The 25594-nt window shown below is 53.0% G+C and overlaps 54 non-coding genes across 54 annotated transcripts; 27 read left to right on the forward strand and 27 right to left on the reverse strand.

Annotated features, from left to right (window-relative positions):
• The first annotated feature begins 58 nt into the window (after positions 1 to 58).
• TRNAW-CCA (transfer RNA tryptophan (anticodon CCA)) lies at positions 59 to 130 on the forward strand. Its single transcript has one exon. It is a non-coding gene; the product is annotated as a tRNA-Trp (tRNA).
• A 564-nt stretch (positions 131 to 694) lies between these two features.
• TRNAI-AAU (transfer RNA isoleucine (anticodon AAU)) lies at positions 695 to 768 on the reverse strand. Its single transcript has one exon. It is a non-coding gene; the product is annotated as a tRNA-Ile (tRNA).
• A 126-nt stretch (positions 769 to 894) lies between these two features.
• Positions 895 to 966, forward strand: TRNAW-CCA (transfer RNA tryptophan (anticodon CCA)). The gene has a single exon. It is a non-coding gene; the product is annotated as a tRNA-Trp (tRNA).
• Positions 967 to 1530: 564 nt separating this feature from the next.
• TRNAI-AAU (transfer RNA isoleucine (anticodon AAU)) lies at positions 1531 to 1604 on the reverse strand. The gene has a single exon. It is a non-coding gene; the product is annotated as a tRNA-Ile (tRNA).
• Positions 1605 to 1730: 126 nt separating this feature from the next.
• Positions 1731 to 1802, forward strand: TRNAW-CCA (transfer RNA tryptophan (anticodon CCA)). The gene has a single exon. It is a non-coding gene; the product is annotated as a tRNA-Trp (tRNA).
• Positions 1803 to 2366: 564 nt separating this feature from the next.
• On the reverse strand, positions 2367 to 2440 carry TRNAI-AAU (transfer RNA isoleucine (anticodon AAU)). The gene has a single exon. It is a non-coding gene; the product is annotated as a tRNA-Ile (tRNA).
• Positions 2441 to 2566: 126 nt separating this feature from the next.
• On the forward strand, positions 2567 to 2638 carry TRNAW-CCA (transfer RNA tryptophan (anticodon CCA)). The gene has a single exon. It is a non-coding gene; the product is annotated as a tRNA-Trp (tRNA).
• Positions 2639 to 3403: 765 nt separating this feature from the next.
• Positions 3404 to 3475, forward strand: TRNAW-CCA (transfer RNA tryptophan (anticodon CCA)). Its single transcript has one exon. It is a non-coding gene; the product is annotated as a tRNA-Trp (tRNA).
• A 564-nt stretch (positions 3476 to 4039) lies between these two features.
• Positions 4040 to 4113, reverse strand: TRNAI-AAU (transfer RNA isoleucine (anticodon AAU)). The gene has a single exon. It is a non-coding gene; the product is annotated as a tRNA-Ile (tRNA).
• A 126-nt stretch (positions 4114 to 4239) lies between these two features.
• Positions 4240 to 4311, forward strand: TRNAW-CCA (transfer RNA tryptophan (anticodon CCA)). The gene has a single exon. It is a non-coding gene; the product is annotated as a tRNA-Trp (tRNA).
• Positions 4312 to 5075: 764 nt separating this feature from the next.
• TRNAW-CCA (transfer RNA tryptophan (anticodon CCA)) lies at positions 5076 to 5147 on the forward strand. Its single transcript has one exon. It is a non-coding gene; the product is annotated as a tRNA-Trp (tRNA).
• A 564-nt stretch (positions 5148 to 5711) lies between these two features.
• On the reverse strand, positions 5712 to 5785 carry TRNAI-AAU (transfer RNA isoleucine (anticodon AAU)). The gene has a single exon. It is a non-coding gene; the product is annotated as a tRNA-Ile (tRNA).
• A 126-nt stretch (positions 5786 to 5911) lies between these two features.
• On the forward strand, positions 5912 to 5983 carry TRNAW-CCA (transfer RNA tryptophan (anticodon CCA)). Its single transcript has one exon. It is a non-coding gene; the product is annotated as a tRNA-Trp (tRNA).
• A 763-nt stretch (positions 5984 to 6746) lies between these two features.
• On the forward strand, positions 6747 to 6818 carry TRNAW-CCA (transfer RNA tryptophan (anticodon CCA)). The gene has a single exon. It is a non-coding gene; the product is annotated as a tRNA-Trp (tRNA).
• A 564-nt stretch (positions 6819 to 7382) lies between these two features.
• On the reverse strand, positions 7383 to 7456 carry TRNAI-AAU (transfer RNA isoleucine (anticodon AAU)). Its single transcript has one exon. It is a non-coding gene; the product is annotated as a tRNA-Ile (tRNA).
• Positions 7457 to 7582: 126 nt separating this feature from the next.
• Positions 7583 to 7654, forward strand: TRNAW-CCA (transfer RNA tryptophan (anticodon CCA)). The gene has a single exon. It is a non-coding gene; the product is annotated as a tRNA-Trp (tRNA).
• Positions 7655 to 8218: 564 nt separating this feature from the next.
• TRNAI-AAU (transfer RNA isoleucine (anticodon AAU)) lies at positions 8219 to 8292 on the reverse strand. Its single transcript has one exon. It is a non-coding gene; the product is annotated as a tRNA-Ile (tRNA).
• Positions 8293 to 8418: 126 nt separating this feature from the next.
• On the forward strand, positions 8419 to 8490 carry TRNAW-CCA (transfer RNA tryptophan (anticodon CCA)). Its single transcript has one exon. It is a non-coding gene; the product is annotated as a tRNA-Trp (tRNA).
• Positions 8491 to 9054: 564 nt separating this feature from the next.
• TRNAI-AAU (transfer RNA isoleucine (anticodon AAU)) lies at positions 9055 to 9128 on the reverse strand. Its single transcript has one exon. It is a non-coding gene; the product is annotated as a tRNA-Ile (tRNA).
• Positions 9129 to 9254: 126 nt separating this feature from the next.
• On the forward strand, positions 9255 to 9326 carry TRNAW-CCA (transfer RNA tryptophan (anticodon CCA)). The gene has a single exon. It is a non-coding gene; the product is annotated as a tRNA-Trp (tRNA).
• Positions 9327 to 9890: 564 nt separating this feature from the next.
• TRNAI-AAU (transfer RNA isoleucine (anticodon AAU)) lies at positions 9891 to 9964 on the reverse strand. Its single transcript has one exon. It is a non-coding gene; the product is annotated as a tRNA-Ile (tRNA).
• A 126-nt stretch (positions 9965 to 10090) lies between these two features.
• On the forward strand, positions 10091 to 10162 carry TRNAW-CCA (transfer RNA tryptophan (anticodon CCA)). The gene has a single exon. It is a non-coding gene; the product is annotated as a tRNA-Trp (tRNA).
• Positions 10163 to 10726: 564 nt separating this feature from the next.
• Positions 10727 to 10800, reverse strand: TRNAI-AAU (transfer RNA isoleucine (anticodon AAU)). Its single transcript has one exon. It is a non-coding gene; the product is annotated as a tRNA-Ile (tRNA).
• A 762-nt stretch (positions 10801 to 11562) lies between these two features.
• TRNAI-AAU (transfer RNA isoleucine (anticodon AAU)) lies at positions 11563 to 11636 on the reverse strand. Its single transcript has one exon. It is a non-coding gene; the product is annotated as a tRNA-Ile (tRNA).
• Positions 11637 to 12398: 762 nt separating this feature from the next.
• Positions 12399 to 12472, reverse strand: TRNAI-AAU (transfer RNA isoleucine (anticodon AAU)). Its single transcript has one exon. It is a non-coding gene; the product is annotated as a tRNA-Ile (tRNA).
• A 126-nt stretch (positions 12473 to 12598) lies between these two features.
• TRNAW-CCA (transfer RNA tryptophan (anticodon CCA)) lies at positions 12599 to 12670 on the forward strand. The gene has a single exon. It is a non-coding gene; the product is annotated as a tRNA-Trp (tRNA).
• Positions 12671 to 13234: 564 nt separating this feature from the next.
• Positions 13235 to 13308, reverse strand: TRNAI-AAU (transfer RNA isoleucine (anticodon AAU)). The gene has a single exon. It is a non-coding gene; the product is annotated as a tRNA-Ile (tRNA).
• A 126-nt stretch (positions 13309 to 13434) lies between these two features.
• TRNAW-CCA (transfer RNA tryptophan (anticodon CCA)) lies at positions 13435 to 13506 on the forward strand. Its single transcript has one exon. It is a non-coding gene; the product is annotated as a tRNA-Trp (tRNA).
• A 564-nt stretch (positions 13507 to 14070) lies between these two features.
• On the reverse strand, positions 14071 to 14144 carry TRNAI-AAU (transfer RNA isoleucine (anticodon AAU)). Its single transcript has one exon. It is a non-coding gene; the product is annotated as a tRNA-Ile (tRNA).
• Positions 14145 to 14270: 126 nt separating this feature from the next.
• TRNAW-CCA (transfer RNA tryptophan (anticodon CCA)) lies at positions 14271 to 14342 on the forward strand. The gene has a single exon. It is a non-coding gene; the product is annotated as a tRNA-Trp (tRNA).
• Positions 14343 to 14906: 564 nt separating this feature from the next.
• Positions 14907 to 14980, reverse strand: TRNAI-AAU (transfer RNA isoleucine (anticodon AAU)). The gene has a single exon. It is a non-coding gene; the product is annotated as a tRNA-Ile (tRNA).
• A 126-nt stretch (positions 14981 to 15106) lies between these two features.
• TRNAW-CCA (transfer RNA tryptophan (anticodon CCA)) lies at positions 15107 to 15178 on the forward strand. The gene has a single exon. It is a non-coding gene; the product is annotated as a tRNA-Trp (tRNA).
• A 564-nt stretch (positions 15179 to 15742) lies between these two features.
• TRNAI-AAU (transfer RNA isoleucine (anticodon AAU)) lies at positions 15743 to 15816 on the reverse strand. Its single transcript has one exon. It is a non-coding gene; the product is annotated as a tRNA-Ile (tRNA).
• Positions 15817 to 15942: 126 nt separating this feature from the next.
• Positions 15943 to 16014, forward strand: TRNAW-CCA (transfer RNA tryptophan (anticodon CCA)). The gene has a single exon. It is a non-coding gene; the product is annotated as a tRNA-Trp (tRNA).
• Positions 16015 to 16578: 564 nt separating this feature from the next.
• TRNAI-AAU (transfer RNA isoleucine (anticodon AAU)) lies at positions 16579 to 16652 on the reverse strand. Its single transcript has one exon. It is a non-coding gene; the product is annotated as a tRNA-Ile (tRNA).
• Positions 16653 to 17414: 762 nt separating this feature from the next.
• Positions 17415 to 17488, reverse strand: TRNAI-AAU (transfer RNA isoleucine (anticodon AAU)). The gene has a single exon. It is a non-coding gene; the product is annotated as a tRNA-Ile (tRNA).
• Positions 17489 to 17614: 126 nt separating this feature from the next.
• TRNAW-CCA (transfer RNA tryptophan (anticodon CCA)) lies at positions 17615 to 17686 on the forward strand. The gene has a single exon. It is a non-coding gene; the product is annotated as a tRNA-Trp (tRNA).
• Positions 17687 to 18250: 564 nt separating this feature from the next.
• TRNAI-AAU (transfer RNA isoleucine (anticodon AAU)) lies at positions 18251 to 18324 on the reverse strand. Its single transcript has one exon. It is a non-coding gene; the product is annotated as a tRNA-Ile (tRNA).
• A 126-nt stretch (positions 18325 to 18450) lies between these two features.
• Positions 18451 to 18522, forward strand: TRNAW-CCA (transfer RNA tryptophan (anticodon CCA)). Its single transcript has one exon. It is a non-coding gene; the product is annotated as a tRNA-Trp (tRNA).
• Positions 18523 to 19086: 564 nt separating this feature from the next.
• TRNAI-AAU (transfer RNA isoleucine (anticodon AAU)) lies at positions 19087 to 19160 on the reverse strand. The gene has a single exon. It is a non-coding gene; the product is annotated as a tRNA-Ile (tRNA).
• A 126-nt stretch (positions 19161 to 19286) lies between these two features.
• TRNAW-CCA (transfer RNA tryptophan (anticodon CCA)) lies at positions 19287 to 19358 on the forward strand. The gene has a single exon. It is a non-coding gene; the product is annotated as a tRNA-Trp (tRNA).
• Positions 19359 to 19922: 564 nt separating this feature from the next.
• On the reverse strand, positions 19923 to 19996 carry TRNAI-AAU (transfer RNA isoleucine (anticodon AAU)). The gene has a single exon. It is a non-coding gene; the product is annotated as a tRNA-Ile (tRNA).
• A 126-nt stretch (positions 19997 to 20122) lies between these two features.
• On the forward strand, positions 20123 to 20194 carry TRNAW-CCA (transfer RNA tryptophan (anticodon CCA)). Its single transcript has one exon. It is a non-coding gene; the product is annotated as a tRNA-Trp (tRNA).
• Positions 20195 to 20758: 564 nt separating this feature from the next.
• Positions 20759 to 20832, reverse strand: TRNAI-AAU (transfer RNA isoleucine (anticodon AAU)). The gene has a single exon. It is a non-coding gene; the product is annotated as a tRNA-Ile (tRNA).
• A 126-nt stretch (positions 20833 to 20958) lies between these two features.
• On the forward strand, positions 20959 to 21030 carry TRNAW-CCA (transfer RNA tryptophan (anticodon CCA)). Its single transcript has one exon. It is a non-coding gene; the product is annotated as a tRNA-Trp (tRNA).
• Positions 21031 to 21594: 564 nt separating this feature from the next.
• TRNAI-AAU (transfer RNA isoleucine (anticodon AAU)) lies at positions 21595 to 21668 on the reverse strand. Its single transcript has one exon. It is a non-coding gene; the product is annotated as a tRNA-Ile (tRNA).
• Positions 21669 to 21794: 126 nt separating this feature from the next.
• On the forward strand, positions 21795 to 21866 carry TRNAW-CCA (transfer RNA tryptophan (anticodon CCA)). The gene has a single exon. It is a non-coding gene; the product is annotated as a tRNA-Trp (tRNA).
• A 564-nt stretch (positions 21867 to 22430) lies between these two features.
• Positions 22431 to 22504, reverse strand: TRNAI-AAU (transfer RNA isoleucine (anticodon AAU)). Its single transcript has one exon. It is a non-coding gene; the product is annotated as a tRNA-Ile (tRNA).
• Positions 22505 to 22630: 126 nt separating this feature from the next.
• On the forward strand, positions 22631 to 22702 carry TRNAW-CCA (transfer RNA tryptophan (anticodon CCA)). Its single transcript has one exon. It is a non-coding gene; the product is annotated as a tRNA-Trp (tRNA).
• A 564-nt stretch (positions 22703 to 23266) lies between these two features.
• On the reverse strand, positions 23267 to 23340 carry TRNAI-AAU (transfer RNA isoleucine (anticodon AAU)). The gene has a single exon. It is a non-coding gene; the product is annotated as a tRNA-Ile (tRNA).
• A 762-nt stretch (positions 23341 to 24102) lies between these two features.
• On the reverse strand, positions 24103 to 24176 carry TRNAI-AAU (transfer RNA isoleucine (anticodon AAU)). Its single transcript has one exon. It is a non-coding gene; the product is annotated as a tRNA-Ile (tRNA).
• Positions 24177 to 24302: 126 nt separating this feature from the next.
• Positions 24303 to 24374, forward strand: TRNAW-CCA (transfer RNA tryptophan (anticodon CCA)). Its single transcript has one exon. It is a non-coding gene; the product is annotated as a tRNA-Trp (tRNA).
• Positions 24375 to 24938: 564 nt separating this feature from the next.
• TRNAI-AAU (transfer RNA isoleucine (anticodon AAU)) lies at positions 24939 to 25012 on the reverse strand. Its single transcript has one exon. It is a non-coding gene; the product is annotated as a tRNA-Ile (tRNA).
• A 126-nt stretch (positions 25013 to 25138) lies between these two features.
• Positions 25139 to 25210, forward strand: TRNAW-CCA (transfer RNA tryptophan (anticodon CCA)). Its single transcript has one exon. It is a non-coding gene; the product is annotated as a tRNA-Trp (tRNA).
• Positions 25211 to 25594: the final 384 nt, after the last annotated feature.

The following is a 25594-nucleotide window of genomic DNA, read 5'->3' on the forward strand; positions in this document are numbered from 1 at the left end:
GCAACCGCTGAAGAATTGACGCCGGAGTAGCCTAAAGCTTTCCAGAGCCACCACAGCTGACCTCGTGGCGCAACGGTAGCGCGTCTGACTCCAGATCAGAAGGTTGCGTGTTCAAATCACGTCGGGGTCATGTTGGTTTTCATCGTCACCCACCCAAGCCAGGCTCCTCTGGCCCCTCCGCGTTGTCCCATCATTCCATTCCGGCTCCCACCCACGCAGGCTCCCGATCACCCTCAGAAGGCTGGGTGAACAGCCAAACCTAAAGAGCATGTGCCGTAGGCCTGGAAGAAGCTCCACTCCTGGGCTCATAGCATTGGGTGGAGGGTTGCAAAGCCTCAAATTAATAAGAATCAAGCATGTAAAACCTGCAAGGGTCAGAAGGTGCTTTGCAAGGCGTTATGGGTTGTTTTTCTTTCCCGAAGAATACATGTCTTACCTCGGGTTCTAACATAAGCGTGCAGAGAGGCTCCAGGGCTTGTGGCGTCAGCTAACTTTTTGTTTTCCCACAATCTTTAGCAGATATGGTTCTGGATCTTGGAGCCTTGAGGTGTTGTGGGACATAATTAAGCTGGGACATAATTAAGCTGCGCCACTAGCGAAATAGGCATCTTTGCTATCCGTTGAGTAGGTTAAAGAAAACTAGGCCAAGCGCCGACGGCCATAGGAATCCACCGCGGTTGGAATAAAAGGGCAATGGCCCGTACGGGGATCGAACCCGCGACCTTGGCGTTATTAGCACCACGCTCTAACCAACTGAGCTAACCGGCCGAAACTTGCATAGGGAGAGCCGGCCAAAGCTGGCACAGGGCTATCAGGGCAACCAGGTCAATCTGTGGGCAACCGCTGAAGAATTGACGCCGGAGTAGCCTAAAGCTTTCCAGAGCCACCACAGCTGACCTCGTGGCGCAACGGTAGCGCGTCTGACTCCAGATCAGAAGGTTGCGTGTTCAAATCACGTCGGGGTCATGTTGGTTTTCATCGTCACCCACCCAAGCCAGGCTCCTCTGGCCCCTCCGCGTTGTCCCATCATTCCATTCCGGCTCCCACCCACGCAGGCTCCCGATCACCCTCAGAAGGCTGGGTGAACAGCCAAACCTAAAGAGCATGTGCCGTAGGCCTGGAAGAAGCTCCACTCCTGGGCTCATAGCATTGGGTGGAGGGTTGCAAAGCCTCAAATTAATAAGAATCAAGCATGTAAAACCTGCAAGGGTCAGAAGGTGCTTTGCAAGGCGTTATGGGTTGTTTTTCTTTCCCGAAGAATACATGTCTTACCTCGGGTTCTAACATAAGCGTGCAGAGAGGCTCCAGGGCTTGTGGCGTCAGCTAACTTTTTGTTTTCCCACAATCTTTAGCAGATATGGTTCTGGATCTTGGAGCCTTGAGGTGTTGTGGGACATAATTAAGCTGGGACATAATTAAGCTGCGCCACTAGCGAAATAGGCATCTTTGCTATCCGTTGAGTAGGTTAAAGAAAACTAGGCCAAGCGCCGACGGCCATAGGAATCCACCGCGGTTGGAATAAAAGGGCAATGGCCCGTACGGGGATCGAACCCGCGACCTTGGCGTTATTAGCACCACGCTCTAACCAACTGAGCTAACCGGCCGAAACTTGCATAGGGAGAGCCGGCCAAAGCTGGCACAGGGCTATCAGGGCAACCAGGTCAATCTGTGGGCAACCGCTGAAGAATTGACGCCGGAGTAGCCTAAAGCTTTCCAGAGCCACCACAGCTGACCTCGTGGCGCAACGGTAGCGCGTCTGACTCCAGATCAGAAGGTTGCGTGTTCAAATCACGTCGGGGTCATGTTGGTTTTCATCGTCACCCACCCAAGCCAGGCTCCTCTGGCCCCTCCGCGTTGTCCCATCATTCCATTCCGGCTCCCACCCACGCAGGCTCCCGATCACCCTCAGAAGGCTGGGTGAACAGCCAAACCTAAAGAGCATGTGCCGTAGGCCTGGAAGAAGCTCCACTCCTGGGCTCATAGCATTGGGTGGAGGGTTGCAAAGCCTCAAATTAATAAGAATCAAGCATGTAAAACCTGCAAGGGTCAGAAGGTGCTTTGCAAGGCGTTATGGGTTGTTTTTCTTTCCCGAAGAATACATGTCTTACCTCGGGTTCTAACATAAGCGTGCAGAGAGGCTCCAGGGCTTGTGGCGTCAGCTAACTTTTTGTTTTCCCACAATCTTTAGCAGATATGGTTCTGGATCTTGGATCCTTGAGGTGTTGTGGGACATAATTAAGCTGGGACATAATTAAGCTGCGCCACTAGCGAAATAGGCATCTTTGCTATCCGTTGAGTAGGTTAAAGAAAACTAGGCCAAGCGCCGACGGCCATAGGAATCCACCGCGGTTGGAATAAAAGGGCAATGGCCCGTACGGGGATCGAACCCGCGACCTTGGCGTTATTAGCACCACGCTCTAACCAACTGAGCTAACCGGCCGAAACTTGCATAGGGAGAGCCGGCCAAAGCTGGCACAGGGCTATCAGGGCAACCAGGTCAATCTGTGGGCAACCGCTGAAGAATTGACGCCGGAGTAGCCTAAAGCTTTCCAGAGCCACCACAGCTGACCTCGTGGCGCAACGGTAGCGCGTCTGACTCCAGATCAGAAGGTTGCGTGTTCAAATCACGTCGGGGTCATGTTGGTTTTCATCGTCACCCACCCAAGCCAGGCTCCTCTGGCCCCTCCGCGTTGTCCCATCATTCCATTCCGGCTCCCACCCACGCAGGCTCCCGATCACCCTCAGAAGGCTGGGTGAACAGCCAAACCTAAAGAGCATGTGCCGTAGGCCTGGAAGAAGCTCCACTCCTGGGCTCATAGCATTGGGTGGGAGGGTTGCAAAGCCTCAAATTAATAAGAATCAAGCATGTAAAACCTGCAAGGGTCAGAAGGTGCTTTGCAAGGCGTTATGGGTTGTTTTTCTTTCCCGAAGAATACATGTCTTACCTCGGGTTCTAACATAAGCGTGCAGAGAGGCTCCAGGGCTTGTGGCGTCAGCTAACTTTTTGTTTTCCCACAATCTTTAGCAGATATGGTTCTGGATCTTGGAGCCTTGAGGTGTTGTGGGACATAATTAAGCTGGGACATAATTAAGCTGCGCCACTAGCGAAATAGGCATCTTTGCTATCCGTTGAGTAGGTTAAAGAAAACTAGGCCAAGCGCCGACGGCCATAGGAATCCACCGCGGTTGGAATAAAAGGGCAATGGCCCGTACGGGGATCGAAACCGCGACCTTGGCGTTATTAGCACCACGCTCTAACCAACTGAGCTAACCGGCCGAAACTTGCATAGGGAGAGCCGGCCAAAGCTGGCACAGGGCTATCAGGGCAACCAGGTCAATCTGTGGGCAACCGCTGAAGAATTGACGCCGGAGTAGCCTAAAGCTTTCCAGAGCCACCACAGCTGACCTCGTGGCGCAACGGTAGCGCGTCTGACTCCAGATCAGAAGGTTGCGTGTTCAAATCACGTCGGGGTCATGTTGGTTTTCATCGTCACCCACCCAAGCCAGGCTCCTCTGGCCCCTCCGCGTTGTCCCATCATTCCATTCCGGCTCCCACCCACGCAGGCTCCCGATCACCCTCAGAAGGCTGGGTGAACAGCCAAACCTAAAGAGCATGTGCCGTAGGCCTGGAAGAAGCTCCACTCCTGGGCTCATAGCATTGGGTGGAGGGTTGCAAAGCCTCAAATTAATAAGAATCAAGCATGTAAAACCTGCAAGGGTCAGAAGGTGCTTTGCAAGGCGTTATGGGTTGTTTTTCTTTCCCGAAGAATACATGTCTTACCTCGGGTTCTAACATAAGCGTGCAGAGAGGCTCCAGGGCTTGTGGCGTCAGCTAACTTTTTGTTTTCCCACAATCTTTAGCAGATATGGTTCTGGATCTTGGAGCCTTGAGGTGTTGTGGGACATAATTAAGCTGGGACATAATTAAGCTGCGCCACTAGCGAAATAGGCATCTTTGCTATCCGTTGAGTAGGTTAAAGAAAACTAGGCCAAGCGCCGACGGCCATAGGAATCCACCGCGGTTGGAATAAAAGGGCAATGGCCCGTACGGGGATCGAACCCGCGACCTTGGCGTTATTAGCACCACGCTCTAACCAACTGAGCTAACCGGCCGAAACTTGCATAGGGAGAGCCGGCCAAAGCTGGCACAGGGCTATCAGGGCAACCAGGTCAATCTGTGGGCAACCGCTGAAGAATTGACGCCGGAGTAGCCTAAAGCTTTCCAGAGCCACCACAGCTGACCTCGTGGCGCAACGGTAGCGCGTCTGACTCCAGATCAGAAGGTTGCGTGTTCAAATCACGTCGGGGTCATGTTGGTTTTCATCGTCACCCACCCAAGCCAGGCTCCTCTGGCCCCTCCGCGTTGTCCCATCATTCCATTCCGGCTCCCACCCACGCAGGCTCCCGATCACCCTCAGAAGGCTGGGTGAACAGCCAAACCTAAAGAGCATGTGCCGTAGGCCTGGAAGAAGCTCCACTCCTGGGCTCATAGCATTGGGTGGAGGGTTGCAAAGCCTCAAATTAATAAGAATCAAGCATGTAAAACCTGCAAGGGTCAGAAGGTGCTTTGCAAGGCGTTATGGGTTGTTTTTCTTTCCCGAAGAATACATGTCTTACCTCGGGTTCTAACATAAGCGTGCAGAGAGGCTCCAGGGCTTGTGGCGTCAGCTAACTTTTTGTTTTCCCACAATCTTTAGCAGATATGGTTCTGGATCTTGGAGCCTTGAGGTGTTGTGGGACATAATTAAGCTGGGACATAATTAAGCTGCGCCACTAGCGAAATAGGCATCTTTGCTATCCGTTGAGTAGGTTAAAGAAAACTAGGCCAAGCGCCGACGGCCATAGGAATCCACCGCGGTTGGAATAAAAGGGCAATGGCCCGTACGGGGATCGAAACCGCGACCTTGGCGTTATTAGCACCACGCTCTAACCAACTGAGCTAACCGGCCGAAACTTGCATAGGGAGAGCCGGCCAAAGCTGGCACAGGGCTATCAGGGCAACCAGGTCAATCTGTGGGCAACCGCTGAAGAATTGACGCCGGAGTAGCCTAAAGCTTTCCAGAGCCACCACAGCTGACCTCGTGGCGCAACGGTAGCGCGTCTGACTCCAGATCAGAAGGTTGCGTGTTCAAATCACGTCGGGGTCATGTTGGTTTTCATCGTCACCCACCCAAGCCAGGCTCCTCTGGCCCCTCCGCGTTGTCCCATCATTCCATTCCGGCTCCCACCCACGCAGGCTCCCGATCACCCTCAGAAGGCTGGGTGAACAGCCAAACCTAAAGAGCATGTGCCGTAGGCCTGGAAGAAGCTCCACTCCTGGGCTCATAGCATTGGGTGGAGGGTTGCAAAGCCTCAAATTAATAAGAATCAAGCATGTAAAACCTGCAAGGGTCAGAAGGTGCTTTGCAAGGCGTTATGGGTTGTTTTTCTTTCCCGAAGAATACATGTCTTACCTCGGGTTCTAACATAAGCGTGCAGAGAGGCTCCAGGGCTTGTGGCGTCAGCTAACTTTTTGTTTTCCCACAATCTTTAGCAGATATGGTTCTGGATCTTGGAGCCTTGAGGTGTTGTGGGACATAATTAAGCTGGGACATAATTAAGCTGCGCCACTAGCGAAATAGGCATCTTTGCTATCCGTTGAGTAGGTTAAAGAAAACTAGGCCAAGCGCCGACGGCCATAGGAATCCACCGCGGTTGGAATAAAAGGGCAATGGCCCGTACGGGGATCGAACCCGCGACCTTGGCGTTATTAGCACCACGCTCTAACCAACTGAGCTAACCGGCCGAAACTTGCATAGGGAGAGCCGGCCAAAGCTGGCACAGGGCTATCAGGGCAACCAGGTCAATCTGTGGGCAACCGCTGAAGAATTGACGCCGGAGTAGCCTAAAGCTTTCCAGAGCCACCACAGCTGACCTCGTGGCGCAACGGTAGCGCGTCTGACTCCAGATCAGAAGGTTGCGTGTTCAAATCACGTCGGGGTCATGTTGGTTTTCATCGTCACCCACCCAAGCCAGGCTCCTCTGGCCCCTCCGCGTTGTCCCATCATTCCATTCCGGCTCCCACCCACGCAGGCTCCCGATCACCCTCAGAAGGCTGGGTGAACAGCCAAACCTAAAGAGCATGTGCCGTAGGCCTGGAAGAAGCTCCACTCCTGGGCTCATAGCATTGGGTGGAGGGTTGCAAAGCCTCAAATTAATAAGAATCAAGCATGTAAAACCTGCAAGGGTCAGAAGGTGCTTTGCAAGGCGTTATGGGTTGTTTTTCTTTCCCGAAGAATACATGTCTTACCTCGGGTTCTAACATAAGCGTGCAGAGAGGCTCCAGGGCTTGTGGCGTCAGCTAACTTTTTGTTTTCCCACAATCTTTAGCAGATATGGTTCTGGATCTTGGAGCCTTGAGGTGTTGTGGGACATAATTAAGCTGGGACATAATTAAGCTGCGCCACTAGCGAAATAGGCATCTTTGCTATCCGTTGAGTAGGTTAAAGAAAACTAGGCCAAGCGCCGACGGCCATAGGAATCCACCGCGGTTGGAATAAAGGGCAATGGCCCGTACGGGGATCGAAACCGCGACCTTGGCGTTATTAGCACCACGCTCTAACCAACTGAGCTAACCGGCCGAAACTTGCATAGGGAGAGCCGGCCAAAGCTGGCACAGGGCTATCAGGGCAACCAGGTCAATCTGTGGGCAACCGCTGAAGAATTGACGCCGGAGTAGCCTAAAGCTTTCCAGAGCCACCACAGCTGACCTCGTGGCGCAACGGTAGCGCGTCTGACTCCAGATCAGAAGGTTGCGTGTTCAAATCACGTCGGGGTCATGTTGGTTTTCATCGTCACCCACCCAAGCCAGGCTCCTCTGGCCCCTCCGCGTTGTCCCATCATTCCATTCCGGCTCCCACCCACGCAGGCTCCCGATCACCCTCAGAAGGCTGGGTGAACAGCCAAACCTAAAGAGCATGTGCCGTAGGCCTGGAAGAAGCTCCACTCCTGGGCTCATAGCATTGGGTGGAGGGTTGCAAAGCCTCAAATTAATAAGAATCAAGCATGTAAAACCTGCAAGGGTCAGAAGGTGCTTTGCAAGGCGTTATGGGTTGTTTTTCTTTCCCGAAGAATACATGTCTTACCTCGGGTTCTAACATAAGCGTGCAGAGAGGCTCCAGGGCTTGTGGCGTCAGCTAACTTTTTGTTTTCCCACAATCTTTAGCAGATATGGTTCTGGATCTTGGAGCCTTGAGGTGTTGTGGGACATAATTAAGCTGGGACATAATTAAGCTGCGCCACTAGCGAAATAGGCATCTTTGCTATCCGTTGAGTAGGTTAAAGAAAACTAGGCCAAGCGCCGACGGCCATAGGAATCCACCGCGGTTGGAATAAAAGGGCAATGGCCCGTACGGGGATCGAACCCGCGACCTTGGCGTTATTAGCACCACGCTCTAACCAACTGAGCTAACCGGCCGAAACTTGCATAGGGAGAGCCGGCCAAAGCTGGCACAGGGCTATCAGGGCAACCAGGTCAATCTGTGGGCAACCGCTGAAGAATTGACGCCGGAGTAGCCTAAAGCTTTCCAGAGCCACCACAGCTGACCTCGTGGCGCAACGGTAGCGCGTCTGACTCCAGATCAGAAGGTTGCGTGTTCAAATCACGTCGGGGTCATGTTGGTTTTCATCGTCACCCACCCAAGCCAGGCTCCTCTGGCCCCTCCGCGTTGTCCCATCATTCCATTCCGGCTCCCACCCACGCAGGCTCCCGATCACCCTCAGAAGGCTGGGTGAACAGCCAAACCTAAAGAGCATGTGCCGTAGGCCTGGAAGAAGCTCCACTCCTGGGCTCATAGCATTGGGTGGAGGGTTGCAAAGCCTCAAATTAATAAGAATCAAGCATGTAAAACCTGCAAGGGTCAGAAGGTGCTTTGCAAGGCGTTATGGGTTGTTTTTCTTTCCCGAAGAATACATGTCTTACCTCGGGTTCTAACATAAGCGTGCAGAGAGGCTCCAGGGCTTGTGGCGTCAGCTAACTTTTTGTTTTCCCACAATCTTTAGCAGATATGGTTCTGGATCTTGGAGCCTTGAGGTGTTGTGGGACATAATTAAGCTGGGACATAATTAAGCTGCGCCACTAGCGAAATAGGCATCTTTGCTATCCGTTGAGTAGGTTAAAGAAAACTAGGCCAAGCGCCGACGGCCATAGGAATCCACCGCGGTTGGAATAAAAGGGCAATGGCCCGTACGGGGATCGAACCCGCGACCTTGGCGTTATTAGCACCACGCTCTAACCAACTGAGCTAACCGGCCGAAACTTGCATAGGGAGAGCCGGCCAAAGCTGGCACAGGGCTATCAGGGCAACCAGGTCAATCTGTGGGCAACCGCTGAAGAATTGACGCCGGAGTAGCCTAAAGCTTTCCAGAGCCACCACAGCTGACCTCGTGGCGCAACGGTAGCGCGTCTGACTCCAGATCAGAAGGTTGCGTGTTCAAATCACGTCGGGGTCATGTTGGTTTTCATCGTCACCCACCCAAGCCAGGCTCCTCTGGCCCCTCCGCGTTGTCCCATCATTCCATTCCGGCTCCCACCCACGCAGGCTCCCGATCACCCTCAGAAGGCTGGGTGAACAGCCAAACCTAAAGAGCATGTGCCGTAGGCCTGGAAGAAGCTTCACTCCTGGGCTCATAGCATTGGGTGGAGGGTTGCAAAGCCTCAAATTAATAAGAATCAAGCATGTAAAACCTGCAAGGGTCAGAAGGTGCTTTGCAAGGCGTTATGGGTTGTTTTTCTTTCCCGAAGAATACATGTCTTACCTCGGGTTCTAACATAAGCGTGCAGAGAGGCTCCAGGGCTTGTGGCGTCAGCTAACTTTTTGTTTTCCCACAATCTTTAGCAGATATGGTTCTGGATCTTGGAGCCTTGAGGTGTTGTGGGACATAATTAAGCTGGGACATAATTAAGCTGCGCCACTAGCGAAATAGGCATCTTTGCTATCCGTTGAGTAGGTTAAAGAAAACTAGGCCAAGCGCCGACGGCCATAGGAATCCACCGCGGTTGGAATAAAAGGGCAATGGCCCGTACGGGGATCGAACCCGCGACCTTGGCGTTATTAGCACCACGCTCTAACCAACTGAGCTAACCGGCCGAAACTTGCATAGGGAGAGCCGGCCAAAGCTGGCACAGGGCTATCAGGGCAACCAGGTCAATCTGTGGGCAACCGCTGAAGAATTGACGCCGGAGTAGCCTAAAGCTTTCCAGAGCCACCACAGCTGACCTCGTGGCGCAACGGTAGCGCGTCTGACTCCAGATCAGAAGGTTGCGTGTTCAAATCACGTCGGGGTCATGTTGGTTTTCATCGTCACCCACCCAAGCCAGGCTCCTCTGGCCCCTCCGCGTTGTCCCATCATTCCATTCCGGCTCCCACCCACGCAGGCTCCCGATCACCCTCAGAAGGCTGGGTGAACAGCCAAACCTAAAGAGCATGTGCCGTAGGCCTGGAAGAAGCTCCACTCCTGGGCTCATAGCATTGGGTGGAGGGTTGCAAAGCCTCAAATTAATAAGAATCAAGCATGTAAAACCTGCAAGGGTCAGAAGGTGCTTTGCAAGGCGTTATGGGTTGTTTTTCTTTCCCGAAGAATACATGTCTTACCTCGGGTTCTAACATAAGCGTGCAGAGAGGCTCCAGGGCTTGTGGCGTCAGCTAACTTTTTGTTTTCCCACAATCTTTAGCAGATATGGTTCTGGATCTTGGAGCCTTGAGGTGTTGTGGGACATAATTAAGCTGGGACATAATTAAGCTGCGCCACTAGCGAAATAGGCATCTTTGCTATCCGTTGAGTAGGTTAAAGAAAACTAGGCCAAGCGCCGACGGCCATAGGAATCCACCGCGGTTGGAATAAAAGGGCAATGGCCCGTACGGGGATCGAACCCGCGACCTTGGCGTTATTAGCACCACGCTCTAACCAACTGAGCTAACCGGCCGAAACTTGCATAGGGAGAGCCAGCCAAAGCTGGCACAGGGCTATCAGGGCAACCAGGTCAATCTGTGGGCAACCGCTGAAGAATTGACGCCGGAGTAGCCTAAAGCTTTCCAGAGCCACCACAGCTGACCTCGTGGCGCAACGGTAGCGCGTCTGACTCCAGATCAGAAGGTTGCGTGTTCAAATCACGTCGGGGTCATGTTGGTTTTCATCGTCACCCACCCAAGCCAGGCTCCTCTGGCCCCTCCGCGTTGTCCCATCATTCCATTCCGGCTCCCACCCACGCAGGCTCCCGATCACCCTCAGAAGGCTGGGTGAACAGCCAAACCTAAAGAGCATGTGCCGTAGGCCTGGAAGAAGCTCCACTCCTGGGCTCATAGCATTGGGTGGAGGGTTGCAAAGCCTCAAATTAATAAGAATCAAGCATGTAAAACCTGCAAGGGTCAGAAGGTGCTTTGCAAGGCGTTATGGGTTGTTTTTCTTTCCCGAAGAATACATGTCTTACCTCGGGTTCTAACATAAGCGTGCAGAGAGGCTCCAGGGCTTGTGGCGTCAGCTAACTTTTTGTTTTCCCACAATCTTTAGCAGATATGGTTCTGGATCTTGGAGCCTTGAGGTGTTGTGGGACATAATTAAGCTGGGACATAATTAAGCTGCGCCACTAGCGAAATAGGCATCTTTGCTATCCGTTGAGTAGGTTAAAGAAAACTAGGCCAAGCGCCGACGGCCATAGGAATCCACCGCGGTTGGAATAAAAGGGCAATGGCCCGTACGGGGATCGAACCCGCGACCTTGGCGTTATTAGCACCACGCTCTAACCAACTGAGCTAACCGGCCGAAACTTGCATAGGGAGAGCCGGCCAAAGCTGGCACAGGGCTATCAGGGCAACCAGGTCAATCTGTGGGCAACCGCTGAAGAATTGACGCCGGAGTAGCCTAAAGCTTTCCAGAGCCACCACAGCTGACCTCGTGGCGCAACGGTAGCGCGTCTGACTCCAGATCAGAAGCTTGCGTGTTCAAATCACGTCGGGGTCATGTTGGTTTTCATCGTCACCCACCCAAGCCAGGCTCCTCTGGCCCCTCCGCGTTGTCCCATCATTCCATTCCGGCTCCCAACCACGCAGGCTCCCGATCACCCTCAGAAGGCTGGGTGAACAGCCAAACCTAAAGAGCATGTGCCGTAGGCCTGGAAGAAGCTCCACTCCTGGGCTCATAGCATTGGGTGGAGGGTTGCAAAGCCTCAAATTAATAAGAATCAAGCATGTAAAACCTGCAAGGGTCAGAAGGTGCTTTGCAAGGCGTTATGGGTTGTTTTTCTTTCCCGAAGAATACATGTCTTACCTCGGGTTCTAACATAAGCGTGCAGAGAGGCTCCAGGGCTTGTGGCGTCAGCTAACTTTTTGTTTTCCCACAATCTTTAGCAGATATGGTTCTGGATCTTGGAGCCTTGAGGTGTTGTGGGACATAATTAAGCTGGGACATAATTAAGCTGCGCCACTAGCGAAATAGGCATCTTTGCTATCCGTTGAGTAGGTTAAAGAAAACTAGGCCAAGCGCCGACGGCCATAGGAATCCACCGCGGTTGGAATAAAAGGGCAATGGCCCGTACGGGGATCGAACCCGCGACCTTGGCGTTATTAGCACCACGCTCTAACCAACTGAGCTAACCGGCCGAAACTTGCATAGGGAGAGCCGGCCAAAGCTGGCACAGGGCTATCAGGGCAACCAGGTCAATCTGTGGGCAACCGCTGAAGAATTGACGCCGGAGTAGCCTAAAGCTTTCCAGAGCCACCACAGCTGACCTCGTGGCGCAACGGTAGCGCGTCTGACTCCAGATCAGAAGGTTGCGTGTTCAAATCACGTCAGGGTCATGTTGGTTTTCATCGTCACCCACCCAAGCCAGGCTCCTCTGGCCCCTCCGCGTTGTCCCATCATTCCATTCCGGCTCCCACCCACGCAGGCTCCCGATCACCCTCAGAAGGCTGGGTGAACAGCCAAACCTAAAGAGCATGTGCCGTAGGCCTGGAAGAAGCTCCACTCCTGGGCTCATAGCATTGGGTGGAGGGTTGCAAAGCCTCAAATTAATAAGAATCAAGCATGTAAAACCTGCAAGGGTCAGAAGGTGCTTTGCAAGGCGTTATGGGTTGTTTTTCTTTCCCGAAGAATACATGTCTTACCTCGGGTTCTAACATAAGCGTGCAGAGAGGCTCCAGGGCTTGTGGCGTCAGCTAACTTTTTGTTTTCCCACAATCTTTAGCAGATATGGTTCTGGATCTTGGAGCCTTGAGGTGTTGTGGGACATAATTAAGCTGGGACATAATTAAGCTGCGCCACTAGCGAAATAGGCATCTTTGCTATCCGTTGAGTAGGTTAAAGAAAACTAGGCCAAGCGCCGACGGCCATAGGAATCCACCGCGGTTGGAATAAAAGGGCAATGGCCCGTACGGGGATCGAACCCGCGACCTTGGCGTTATTAGCACCACGCTCTAACCAACTGAGCTAACCGGCCGAAACTTGCATAGGGAGAGCCGGCCAAAGCTGGCACAGGGCTATCAGGGCAACCAGGTCAATCTGTGGGCAACCGCTGAAGAATTGACGCCGGAGTAGCCTAAAGCTTTCCAGAGCCACCACAGCTGACCTCGTGGCGCAACGGTAGCGCGTCTGACTCCAGATCAGAAGGTTGCGTGTTCAAATCACGTCGGGGTCATGTTGGTTTTCATCGTCACCCACCCAAGCCAGGCTCCTCTGGCCCCTCCGCGTTGTCCCATCATTCCATTCCGGCTCCCACCCACGCAGGCTCCCGATCACCCTCAGAAGGCTGGGTGAACAGCCAAACCTAAAGAGCATGTGCCGTAGGCCTGGAAGAAGCTCCACTCCTGGGCTCATAGCATTGGGTGGAGGGTTGCAAAGCCTCAAATTAATAAGAATCAAGCATGTAAAACCTGCAAGGGTCAGAAGGTGCTTTGCAAGGCGTTATGGGTTGTTTTTCTTTCCCGAAGAATACATGTCTTACCTCGGGTTCTAACATAAGCGTGCAGAGAGGCTCCAGGGCTTGTGGCGTCAGCTAACTTTTTGTTTTCCCACAATCTTTAGCAGATATGGTTCTGGATCTTGGAGCCTTGAGGTGTTGTGGGACATAATTAAGCTGGGACATAATTAAGCTGCGCCACTAGCGAAATAGGCATCTTTGCTATCCGTTGAGTAGGTTAAAGAAAACTAGGCCAAGCGCCGACGGCCATAGGAATCCACCGCGGTTGGAATAAAAGGGCAATGGCCCGTACGGGGATCGAACCCGCGACCTTGGCGTTATTAGCACCACGCTCTAACCAACTGAGCTAACCGGCCGAAACTTGCATAGGGAGAGCCGGCCAAAGCTGGCACAGGGCTATCAGGGCAACCAGGTCAATCTGTGGGCAACCGCTGAAGAATTGACGCCGGAGTAGCCTAAAGCTTTCCAGAGCCACCACAGCTGACCTCGTGGCGCAACGGTAGCGCGTCTGACTCCAGATCAGAAGGTTGCGTGTTCAAATCACGTCGGGGTCATGTTGGTTTTCATCGTCACCCACCCAAGCCAGGCTCCTCTGGCCCCTCCGCGTTGTCCCATCATTCCATTCCGGCTCCCACCCACGCAGGCTCCCGATCACCCTCAGAAGGCTGGGTGAACAGCCAAACCTAAAGAGCATGTGCCGTAGGCCTGGAAGAAGCTCCACTCCTGGGCTCATAGCATTGGGTGGAGGGTTGCAAAGCCTCAAATTAATAAGAATCAAGCATGTAAAACCTGCAAGGGTCAGAAGGTGCTTTGCAAGGCGTTATGGGTTGTTTTTCTTTCCCGAAGAATACATGTCTTACCTCGGGTTCTAACATAAGCGTGCAGAGAGGCTCCAGGGCTTGTGGCGTCAGCTAACTTTTTGTTTTCCCACAATCTTTAGCAGATATGGTTCTGGATCTTGGAGCCTTGAGGTGTTGTGGGACATAATTAAGCTGGGACATAATTAAGCTGCGCCACTAGCGAAATAGGCATCTTTGCTATCCGTTGAGTAGGTTAAAGAAAACTAGGCCAAGCGCCGACGGCCATAGGAATCCACCGCGGTTGGAATAAAAGGGCAATGGCCCGTACGGGGATCGAACCCGCGACCTTGGCGTTATTAGCACCACGCTCTAACCAACTGAGCTAACCGGCCGAAACTTGCATAGGGAGAGCCGGCCAAAGCTGGCACAGGGCTATCAGGGCAACCAGGTCAATCTGTGGGCAACCGCTGAAGAATTGACGCCGGAGTAGCCTAAAGCTTTCCAGAGCCCCCACAGCTGACCTCGTGGCGCAACGGTAGCGCGTCTGACTCCAGATCAGAAGGTTGCGTGTTCAAATCACGTCGGGGTCATGTTGGTTTTCATCGTCACCCACCCAAGCCAGGCTCCTCTGGCCCCTCCGCGTTGTCCCATCATTCCATTCCGGCTCCCACCCACGCAGGCTCCCGATCACCCTCAGAAGGCTGGGTGAACAGCCAAACCTAAAGAGCATGTGCCGTAGGCCTGGAAGAAGCTCCACTCCTGGGCTCATAGCATTGGGTGGAGGGTTGCAAAGCCTCAAATTAATAAGAATCAAGCATGTAAAACCTGCAAGGGTCAGAAGGTGCTTTGCAAGGCGTTATGGGTTGTTTTTCTTTCCCGAAGAATACATGTCTTACCTCGGGTTCTAACATAAGCGTGCAGAGAGGCTCCAGGGCTTGTGGCGTCAGCTAACTTTTTGTTTTCCCACAATCTTTAGCAGATATGGTTCTGGATCTTGGAGCCTTGAGGTGTTGTGGGACATAATTAAGCTGGGACATAATTAAGCTGCGCCACTAGCGAAATAGGCATCTTTGCTATCCGTTGAGTAGGTTAAAGAAAACTAGGCCAAGCGCCGACGGCCATAGGAATCCACCGCGGTTGGAATAAAAGGGCAATGGCCCGTACGGGGATCGAACCCGCGACCTTGGCGTTATTAGCACCACGCTCTAACCAACTGAGCTAACCGGCCGAAACTTGCATAGGGAGAGCCGGCCAAAGCTGGCACAGGGCTATCAGGGCAACCAGGTCAATCTGTGGGCAACCGCTGAAGAATTGACGCCGGAGTAGCCTAAAGCTTTCCAGAGCCACCACAGCTGACCTCGTGGCGCAACGGTAGCGCGTCTGACTCCAGATCAGAAGGTTGCGTGTTCAAATCACGTCGGGGTCATGTTGGTTTTCATCGTCACCCACCCAAGCCAGGCTCCTCTGGCCCCTCCGCGTTGTCCCATCATTCCATTCCGGCTCCCACCCACGCAGGCTCCCGATCACCCTCAGAAGGCTGGGTGAACAGCCAAACCTAAAGAGCATGTGCCGTAGGCCTGGAAGAAGCTCCACTCCTGGGCTCATAGCATTGGGTGGAGGGTTGCAAAGCCTCAAATTAATAAGAATCAAGCATGTAAAACCTGCAAGGGTCAGAAGGTGCTTTGCAAGGCGTTATGGGTTGTTTTTCTTTCCCGAAGAATACATGTCTTACCTCGGGTTCTAACATAAGCGTGCAGAGAGGCTCCAGGGCTTGTGGCGTCAGCTAACTTTTTGTTTTCCCACAATCTTTAGCAGATATGGTTCTGGATCTTGGAGCCTTGAGGTGTTGTGGGACATAATTAAGCTGGGACATAATTAAGCTGCGCCACTAGCGAAATAGGCATCTTTGCTATCCGTTGAGTAGGTTAAAGAAAACTAGGCCAAGCGCCGACGGCCATAGGAATCCACCGCGGTTGGAATAAAAGGGCAATGGCCCGTACGGGGATCGAACCCGCGACCTTGGCGTTATTAGCACCACGCTCTAACCAACTGAGCTAACCGGCCGAAACTTGCATAGGGAGAGCCGGCCAAAGCTGGCACAGGGCTATCAGGGCAACCAGGTCAATCTGTGGGCAACCGCTGAAGAATTGACGCCGGAGTAGCCTAAAGCTTTCCAGAGCCACCACAGCTGACCTCGTGGCGCAACGGTAGCGCGTCTGACTCCAGATCAGAAGGTTGCGTGTTCAAATCACGTCGGGGTCATGTTGGTTTTCATCGTCACCCACCCAAGCCAGGCTCCTCTGGCCCCTCCGCGTTGTCCCATCATTCCATTCCGGCTCCCACCCACGCAGGCTCCCGATCACCCTCAGAAGGCTGGGTGAACAGCCAAACCTAAAGAGCATGTGCCGTAGGCCTGGAAGAAGCTCCACTCCTGGGCTCATAGCATTGGGTGGAGGGTTGCAAAGCCTCAAATTAATAAGAATCAAGCATGTAAAACCTGCAAGGGTCAGAAGGTGCTTTGCAAGGCGTTATGGGTTGTTTTTCTTTCCCGAAGAATACATGTCTTACCTCGGGTTCTAACATAAGCGTGCAGAGAGGCTCCAGGGCTTGTGGCGTCAGCTAACTTTTTGTTTTCCCACAATCTTTAGCAGATATGGTTCTGGATCTTGGAGCCTTGAGGTGTTGTGGGACATAATTAAGCTGGGACATAATTAAGCTGCGCCACTAGCGAAATAGGCATCTTTGCTATCCGTTGAGTAGGTTAAAGAAAACTAGGCCAAGCGCCGACGGCCATAGGAATCCACCGCGGTTGGAATAAAAGGGCAATGGCCCGTACGGGGATCGAACCCGCGACCTTGGCGTTATTAGCACCACGCTCTAACCAACTGAGCTAACCGGCCGAAACTTGCATAGGGAGAGCCGGCCAAAGCTGGCACAGGGCTATCAGGGCAACCAGGTCAATCTGTGGGCAACCGCTGAAGAATTGACGCCGGAGTAGCCTAAAGCTTTCCAGAGCCACCACAGCTGACCTCGTGGCGCAACAGTAGCGCGTCTGACTCCAGATCAGAAGGTTGCGTGTTCAAATCACGTCGGGGTCATGTTGGTTTTCATCGTCACCCACCCAAGCCAGGCTCCTCTGGCCCCTCCGCGTTGTCCCATCATTCCATTCCGGCTCCCACCCACGCAGGCTCCCGATCACCCTCAGAAGGCTGGGTGAACAGCCAAACCTAAAGAGCATGTGCCGTAGGCCTGGAAGAAGCTCCACTCCTGGGCTCATAGCATTGGGTGGAGGGTTGCAAAGCCTCAAATTAATAAGAATCAAGCATGTAAAACCTGCAAGGGTCAGAAGGTGCTTTGCAAGGCGTTATGGGTTGTTTTTCTTTCCCGAAGAATACATGTCTTACCTCGGGTTCTAACATAAGCGTGCAGAGAGGCTCCAGGGCTTGTGGCGTCAGCTAACTTTTTGTTTTCCCACAATCTTTAGCAGATATGGTTCTGGATCTTGGAGCCTTGAGGTGTTGTGGGACATAATTAAGCTGGGACATAATTAAGCTGCGCCACTAGCGAAATAGGCATCTTTGCTATCCGTTGAGTAGGTTAAAGAAAACTAGGCCAAGCGCCGACGGCCATAGGAATCCACCGCGGTTGGAATAAAAGGGCAATGGCCCGTACGGGGATCGAACCCGCGACCTTGGCGTTATTAGCACCACGCTCTAACCAACTGAGCTAACCGGCCGAAACTTGCATAGGGAGAGCCGGCCAAAGCTGGCACAGGGCTATCAGGGCAACCAGGTCAATCTGTGGGCAACCGCTGAAGAATTGACGCCGGAGTAGCCTAAAGCTTTCCAGAGCCACCACAGCTGACCTCGTGGCGCAACGGTAGCGCGTCTGACTCCAGATCAGAAGGTTGCGTGTTCAAATCACGTCGGGGTCATGTTGGTTTTCATCGTCACCCACCCAAGCCAGGCTCCTCTGGCCCCTCCGCGTTGTCCCATCATTCCATTCCGGCTCCCACCCACGCAGGCTCCCGATCACCCTCAGAAGGCTGGGTGAACAGCCAAACCTAAAGAGCATGTGCCGTAGGCCTGGAAGAAGCTCCACTCCTGGGCTCATAGCATTGGGTGGAGGGTTGCAAAGCCTCAAATTAATAAGAATCAAGCATGTAAAACCTGCAAGGGTCAGAAGGTGCTTTGCAAGGCGTTATGGGTTGTTTTTCTTTCCTGAAGAATACATGTCTTACCTCGGGTTCTAACATAAGCGTGCAGAGAGGCTCCAGGGCTTGTGGCGTCAGCTAACTTTTTGTTTTCCCACAATCTTTAGCAGATATGGTTCTGGATCTTGGAGCCTTGAGGTGTTGTGGGACATAATTAAGCTGGGACATAATTAAGCTGCGCCACTAGCGAAATAGGCATCTTTGCTATCCGTTGAGTAGGTTAAAGAAAACTAGGCCAAGCGCCGACGGCCATAGGAATCCACCGCGGTTGGAATAAAAGGGCAATGGCCCGTACGGGGATCGAACCCGCGACCTTGGCGTTATTAGCACCACGCTCTAACCAACTGAGCTAACCGGCCGAAACTTGCATAGGGAGAGCCGGCCAAAGCTGGCACAGGGCTATCAGGGCAACCAGGTCAATCTGTGGGCAACCGCTGAAGAATTGACGCCGGAGTAGCCTAAAGCTTTCCAGAGCCACCACAGCTGACCTCGTGGCGCAACGGTAGCGCGTCTGACTCCAGATCAGAAGGTTGCGTGTTCAAATCACGTCGGGGTCATGTTGGTTTTCATCGTCACCCACCCAAGCCAGGCTCCTCTGGCCCCTCCGCGTTGTCCCATCATTCCATTCCGGCTCCCACCCACGCAGGCTCCCGATCACCCTCAGAAGGCTGGGTGAACAGCCAAACCTAAAGAGCATGTGCCGTAGGCCTGGAAGAAGCTCCACTCCTGGGCTCATAGCATTGGGTGGAGGGTTGCAAAGCCTCAAATTAATAAGAATCAAGCATGTAAAACCTGCAAGGGTCAGAAGGTGCTTTGCAAGGCGTTATGGGTTGTTTTTCTTTCCCGAAGAATACATGTCTTACCTCGGGTTCTAACATAAGCGTGCAGAGAGGCTCCAGGGCTTGTGGCGTCAGCTAACTTTTTGTTTTCCCACAATCTTTAGCAGATATGGTTCTGGATCTTGGAGCCTTGAGGTGTTGTGGGACATAATTAAGCTGGGACATAATTAAGCTGCGCCACTAGCGAAATAGGCATCTTTGCTATCCGTTGAGTAGGTTAAAGAAAACTAGGCCAAGCGCCGACGGCCATAGGAATCCACCGCGGTTGGAATAAAAGGGCAATGGCCCGTACGGGGATCGAACCCGCGACCTTGGCGTTATTAGCACCACGCTCTAACCAACTGAGCTAACCGGCCGAAACTTGCATAGGGAGAGCCGGCCAAAGCTGGCACAGGGCTATCAGGGCAACCAGGTCAATCTGTGGGCAACCGCTGAAGAATTGACGCCGGAGTAGCCTAAAGCTTTCCAGAGCCACCACAGCTGACCTCGTGGCGCAACGGTAGCGCGTCTGACTCCAGATCAGAAGGTTGCGTGTTCAAATCACGTCGGGGTCATGTTGGTTTTCATCGTCACCCACCCAAGCCAGGCTCCTCTGGCCCCTCCGCGTTGTCCCATCATTCCATTCCGGCTCCCACCCACGCAGGCTCCCGATCACCCTCAGAAGGCTGGGTGAACAGCCAAACCTAAAGAGCATGTGCCGTAGGCCTGGAAGAAGCTCCACTCCTGGGCTCATAGCATTGGGTGGAGGGTTGCAAAGCCTCAAATTAATAAGAATCAAGCATGTAAAACCTGCAAGGGTCAGAAGGTGCTTTGCAAGGCGTTATGGGTTGTTTTTCTTTCCCGAAGAATACATGTCTTACCTCGGGTTCTAACATAAGCGTGCAGAGAGGCTCCAGGGCTTGTGGCGTCAGCTAACTTTTTGTTTTCCCACAATCTTTAGCAGATATGGTTCTGGATCTTGGAGCCTTGAGGTGTTGTGGGACATAATTAAGCTGGGACATAATTAAGCTGCGCCACTAGCGAAATAGGCATCTTTGCTATCCGTTGAGTAGGTTAAAGAAAACTAGGCCAAGCGCCGACGGCCATAGGAATCCACCGCGGTTGGAATAAAAGGGCAATGGCCCGTACGGGGATCGAACCCGCGACCTTGGCGTTATTAGCACCACGCTCTAACCAACTGAGCTAACCGGCCGAAACTTGCATAGGGAGAGCCGGCCAAAGCTGGCACAGGGCTATCAGGGCAACCAGGTCAATCTGTGGGCAACCGCTGAAGAATTGACGCCGGAGTAGCCTAAAGCTTTCCAGAGCCACCACAGCTGACCTCGTGGCGCAACGGTAGCGCGTCTGACTCCAGATCAGAAGGTTGCGTGTTCAAATCACGTCGGGGTCATGTTGGTTTTCATCGTCACCCACCCAAGCCAGGCTCCTCTGGCCCCTCCGCGTTGTCCCATCATTCCATTCCGGCTCCCACCCACGCAGGCTCCCGATCACCCTCAGAAGGCTGGGTGAACAGCCAAACCTAAAGAGCATGTGCCGTAGGCCTGGAAGAAGCTCCACTCCTGGGCTCATAGCATTGGGTGGAGGGTTGCAAAGCCTCAAATTAATAAGAATCAAGCATGTAAAACCTGCAAGGGTCAGAAGGTGCTTTGCAAGGCGTTATGGGTTGTTTTTCTTTCCCGAAGAATACATGTCTTACCTCGGGTTCTAACATAAGCGTGCAGAGAGGCTCCAGGGCTTGTGGCGTCAGCTAACTTTTTGTTTTCCCACAATCTTTAGCAGATATGGTTCTGGATCTTGGAGCCTTGAGGTGTTGTGGGACATAATTAAGCTGGGACATAATTAAGCTGCGCCACTAGCGAAATAGGCATCTTTGCTATCCGTTGAGTAGGTTAAAGAAAACTAGGCCAAGCGCCGACGGCCATAGGAATCCACCGCGGTTGGAATAAAAGGGCAATGGCCCGTACGGGGATCGAACCCGCGACCTTGGCGTTATTAGCACCACGCTCTAACCAACTGAGCTAACCGGCCGAAACTTGCATAGGGAGAGCCGGCCAAAGCTGGCACAGGGCTATCAGGGCAACCAGGTCAATCTGTGGGCAACCGCTGAAGAATTGACGCCGGAGTAGCCTAAAGCTTTCCAGAGCCACCACAGCTGACCTCGTGGCGCAACGGTAGCGCGTCTGACTCCAGATCAGAAGGTTGCGTGTTCAAATCACGTCGGGGTCATGTTGGTTTTCATCGTCACCCACCCAAGCCAGGCTCCTCTGGCCCCTCCGCGTTGTCCCATCATTCCATTCCGGCTCCCACCCACGCAGGCTCCCGATCACCCTCAGAAGGCTGGGTGAACAGCCAAACCTAAAGAGCATGTGCCGTAGGCCTGGAAGAAGCTCCACTCCTGGGCTCATAGCATTGGGTGGAGGGTTGCAAAGCCTCAAATTAATAAGAATCAAGCATGTAAAACCTGCAAGGGTCAGAAGGTGCTTTGCAAGGCGTTATGGGTTGTTTTTCTTTCCCGAAGAATACATGTCTTACCTCGGGTTCTAACATAAGCGTGCAGAGAGGCTCCAGGGCTTGTGGCGTCAGCTAACTTTTTGTTTTCCCACAATCTTTAGCAGATATGGTTCTGGATCTTGGAGCCTTGAGGTGTTGTGGGACATAATTAAGCTGGGACATAATTAAGCTGCGCCACTAGCGAAATAGGCATCTTTGCTATCCGTTGAGTAGGTTAAAGAAAACTAGGCCAAGCGCCGACGGCCATAGGAATCCACCGCGGTTGGAATAAAAGGGCAATGGCCCGTACGGGGATCGAACCCGCGACCTTGGCGTTATTAGCACCACGCTCTAACCAACTGAGCTAACCGGCCGAAACTTGCATAGGGAGAGCCGGCCAAAGCTGGCACAGGGCTATCAGGGCAACCAGGTCAATCTGTGGGCAACCGCTGAAGAATTGACGCCGGAGTAGCCTAAAGCTTTCCAGAGCCACCACAGCTGACCTCGTGGCGCAACGGTAGCGCGTCTGACTCCAGATCAGAAGGTTGCGTGTTCAAATCACGTCGGGGTCATGTTGGTTTTCATCGTCACCCACCCAAGCCAGGCTCCTCTGGCCCCTCCGCGTTGTCCCATCATTCCATTCCGGCTCCCACCCACGCAGGCTCCCGATCACCCTCAGAAGGCTGGGTGAACAGCCAAACCTAAAGAGCATGTGCCGTAGGCCTGGAAGAAGCTCCACTCCTGGGCTCATAGCATTGGGTGGAGGGTTGCAAAGCCTCAAATTAATAAGAATCAAGCATGTAAAACCTGCAAGGGTCAGAAGGTGCTTTGCAAGGCGTTATGGGTTGTTTTTCTTTCCCGAAGAATACATGTCTTACCTCGGGTTCTAACATAAGCGTGCAGAGAGGCTCCAGGGCTTGTGGCGTCAGCTAACTTTTTGTTTTCCCACAATCTTTAGCAGATATGGTTCTGGATCTTGGAGCCTTGAGGTGTTGTGGGACATAATTAAGCTGGGACATAATTAAGCTGCGCCACTAGCGAAATAGGCATCTTTGCTATCCGTTGAGTAGGTTAAAGAAAACTAGGCCAAGCGCCGACGGCCATAGGAATCCACCGCGGTTGGAATAAAAGGGCAATGGCCCGTACGGGGATCGAACCCGCGACCTTGGCGTTATTAGCACCACGCTCTAACCAACTGAGCTAACCGGCCGAAACTTGCATAGGGAGAGCCGGCCAAAGCTGGCACAGGGCTATCAGGGCAACCAGGTCAATCTGTGGGCAACCGCTGAAGAATTGACGCCGGAGTAGCCTAAAGCTTTCCAGAGCCACCACAGCTGACCTCGTGGCGCAACGGTAGCGCGTCTGACTCCAGATCAGAAGGTTGCGTGTTCAAATCACGTCGGGGTCATGTTGGTTTTCATCGTCACCCACCCAAGCCAGGCTCCTCTGGCCCCTCCGCGTTGTCCCATCATTCCATTCCGGCTCCCACCCACGCAGGCTCCCGATCACCCTCAGAAGGCTGGGTGAACAGCCAAACCTAAAGAGCATGTGCCGTAGGCCTGGAAGAAGCTCCACTCCTGGGCTCATAGCATTGGGTGGAGGGTTGCAAAGCCTCAAATTAATAAGAATCAAGCATGTAAAACCTGCAAGGGTCAGAAGGTGCTTTGCAAGGCGTTATGGGTTGTTTTTCTTTCCCGAAGAATACATGTCTTACCTCGGGTTCTAACATAAGCGTGCAGAGAGGCTCCAGGGCTTGTGGCGTCAGCTAACTTTTTGTTTTCCCACAATCTTTAGCAGATATGGTTCTGGATCTTGGAGCCTTGAGGTGTTGTGGGACATAATTAAGCTGGGACATAATTAAGCTGCGCCACTAGCGAAATAGGCATCTTTGCTATCCGTTGAGTAGGTTAAAGAAAACTAGGCCAAGCGCCGACGGCCATAGGAATCCACCGCAGTTGGAATAAAAGGGCAATGGCCCGTACGGGGATCGAACCCGCGACCTTGGCGTTATTAGCACCACGCTCTAACCAACTGAGCTAACCGGCCGAAACTTGCATAGGGAGAGCCGGCCAAAGCTGGCACAGGGCTATCAGGGCAACCAGGTCAATCTGTGGGCAACCGCTGAAGAATTGACGCCGGAGTAGCCTAAAGCTTTCCAGAGCCACCACAGCTGACCTCGTGGCGCAACGGTAGCGCGTCTGACTCCAGATCAGAAGGTTGCGTGTTCAAATCACGTCGGGGGCATGTTGGTTTTCATCGTCACCCACCCAAGCCAGGCTCCTCTGGCCCCTCCGCGTTGTCCCATCATTCCATTCCGGCTCCCACCCACGCAGGCTCCCGATCACCCTCAGAAGGCTGGGTGAACAGCCAAACCTAAAGAGCATGTGCCGTAGGCCTGGAAGAAGCTCCACTCCTGGGCTCATAGCATTGGGTGGAGGGTTGCAAAGCCTCAAATTAATAAGAATCAAGCATGTAAAACCTGCAAGGGTCAGAAGGTGCTTTGCAAGGCGTTATGGGTTGTTTTTCTTTCCCGAAGAATACATGTCTTACCTCGGGTTCTAACATAAGCGTGCAGAGAGGCTCCAGGGCTTGTGGCGTCAGCTAACTTTTTGTTTTCCCACAATCTTTAGCAGATATGGTTCTGGATCTTGGAGCCTTGAGGTGTTGTGGGACATAATTAAGCTGGGACATAATTAAGCTGCGCCACTAGCGAAATAGGCATCTTTGCTATCCGTTGAGTAGGTTAAAGAAAACTAGGCCAAGCGCCGACGGCCATAGGAATCCACCGCGGTTGGAATAAAAGGGCAATGGCCCGTACGGGGATCGAACCCGCGACCTTGGCGTTATTAGCACCACGCTCTAACCAACTGAGCTAACCGGCCGAAACTTGCATAGGGAGAGCCGGCCAAAGCTGGCACAGGGCTATCAGGGCAACCAGGTCAATCTGTGGGCAACCGCTGAAGAATTGACGCCGGAGTAGCCTAAAGCTTTCCAGAGCCACCACAGCTGACCTCGTGGCGCAACGGTAGCGCGTCTGACTCCAGATCAGAAGGTTGCGTGTTCAAATCACGTCGGGGTCATGTTGGTTTTCATCGTCACCCACCCAAGCCAGGCTCCTCTGGCCCCTCCGCGTTGTCCCATCATTCCATTCCGGCTCCCACCCACGCAGGCTCCCGATCACCCTCAGAAGGCTGGGTGAACAGCCAAACCTAAAGAGCATGTGCCGTAGGCCTGGAAGAAGCTCCACTCCTGGGCTCATAGCATTGGGTGGAGGGTTGCAAAGCCTCAAATTAATAAGAATCAAGCATGTAAAACCTGCAAGGGTCAGAAGGTGCTTTGCAAGGCGTTATGGGTTGTTTTTCTTTCCCGAAGAATACATGTCTTACCTCGGGTTCTAACATAAGCGTGCAGAGAGGCTCCAGGGCTTGTGGCGTCAGCTAACTTTTTGTTTTCCCACAATCTTTAGCAGATATGGTTCTGGATCTTGGAGCCTTGAGGTGTTGTGGGACATAATTAAGCTGGGACATAATTAAGCTGCGCCACTAGCGAAATAGGCATCTTTGCTATCCGTTGAGTAGGTTAAAGAAAACTAGGCCAAGCGCCGACGGCCATAGGAATCCACCGCGGTTGGAATAAAAGGGCAATGGCCCGTACGGGGATCGAACCCGCGACCTTGGCGTTATTAGCACCACGCTCTAACCAACTGAGCTAACCGGCCGAAACTTGCATAGGGAGAGCCGGCCAAAGCTGGCACAGGGCTATCAGGGCAACCAGGTCAATCTGTGGGCAACCGCTGAAGAATTGACGCCGGAGTAGCCTAAAGCTTTCCAGAGCCACCACAGCTGACCTCGTGGCGCAACGGTAGCGCGTCTGACTCCAGATCAGAAGGTTGCGTGTTCAAATCACGTCGGGGTCATGTTGGTTTTCATCGTCACCCACCCAAGCCAGGCTCCTCTGGCCCCTCCGCGTTGTCCCATCATTCCATTCCGGCTCCCACCCACGCAGGCTCCCGATCACCCTCAGAAGGCTGGGTGAACAGCCAAACCTAAAGAGCATGTGCCGTAGGCCTGGAAGAAGCTCCACTCCTGGGCTCATAGCATTGGGTGGAGGGTTGCAAAGCCTCAAATTAATAAGAATCAAGCATGTAAAACCTGCAAGGGTCAGAAGGTGCTTTGCAAGGCGTTATGGGTTGTTTTTCTTTCCCGAAGAATACATGTCTTACCTCGGGTTCTAACATAAGCGTGCAGAGAGGCTCCAGGGCTTGTGGCGTCAGCTAACTTTTTGTTTTCCCACAATCTTT

Source organism: Lithobates pipiens, unplaced genomic scaffold (genome assembly GCF_037356315.1).
Source record: "Lithobates pipiens isolate NorthernLeopardFrog02 unplaced genomic scaffold, aLitPip1_a1.2 Scaffold_8, whole genome shotgun sequence".
Lineage (NCBI taxonomy): Eukaryota > Metazoa > Chordata > Amphibia > Anura > Ranidae > Lithobates > Lithobates pipiens.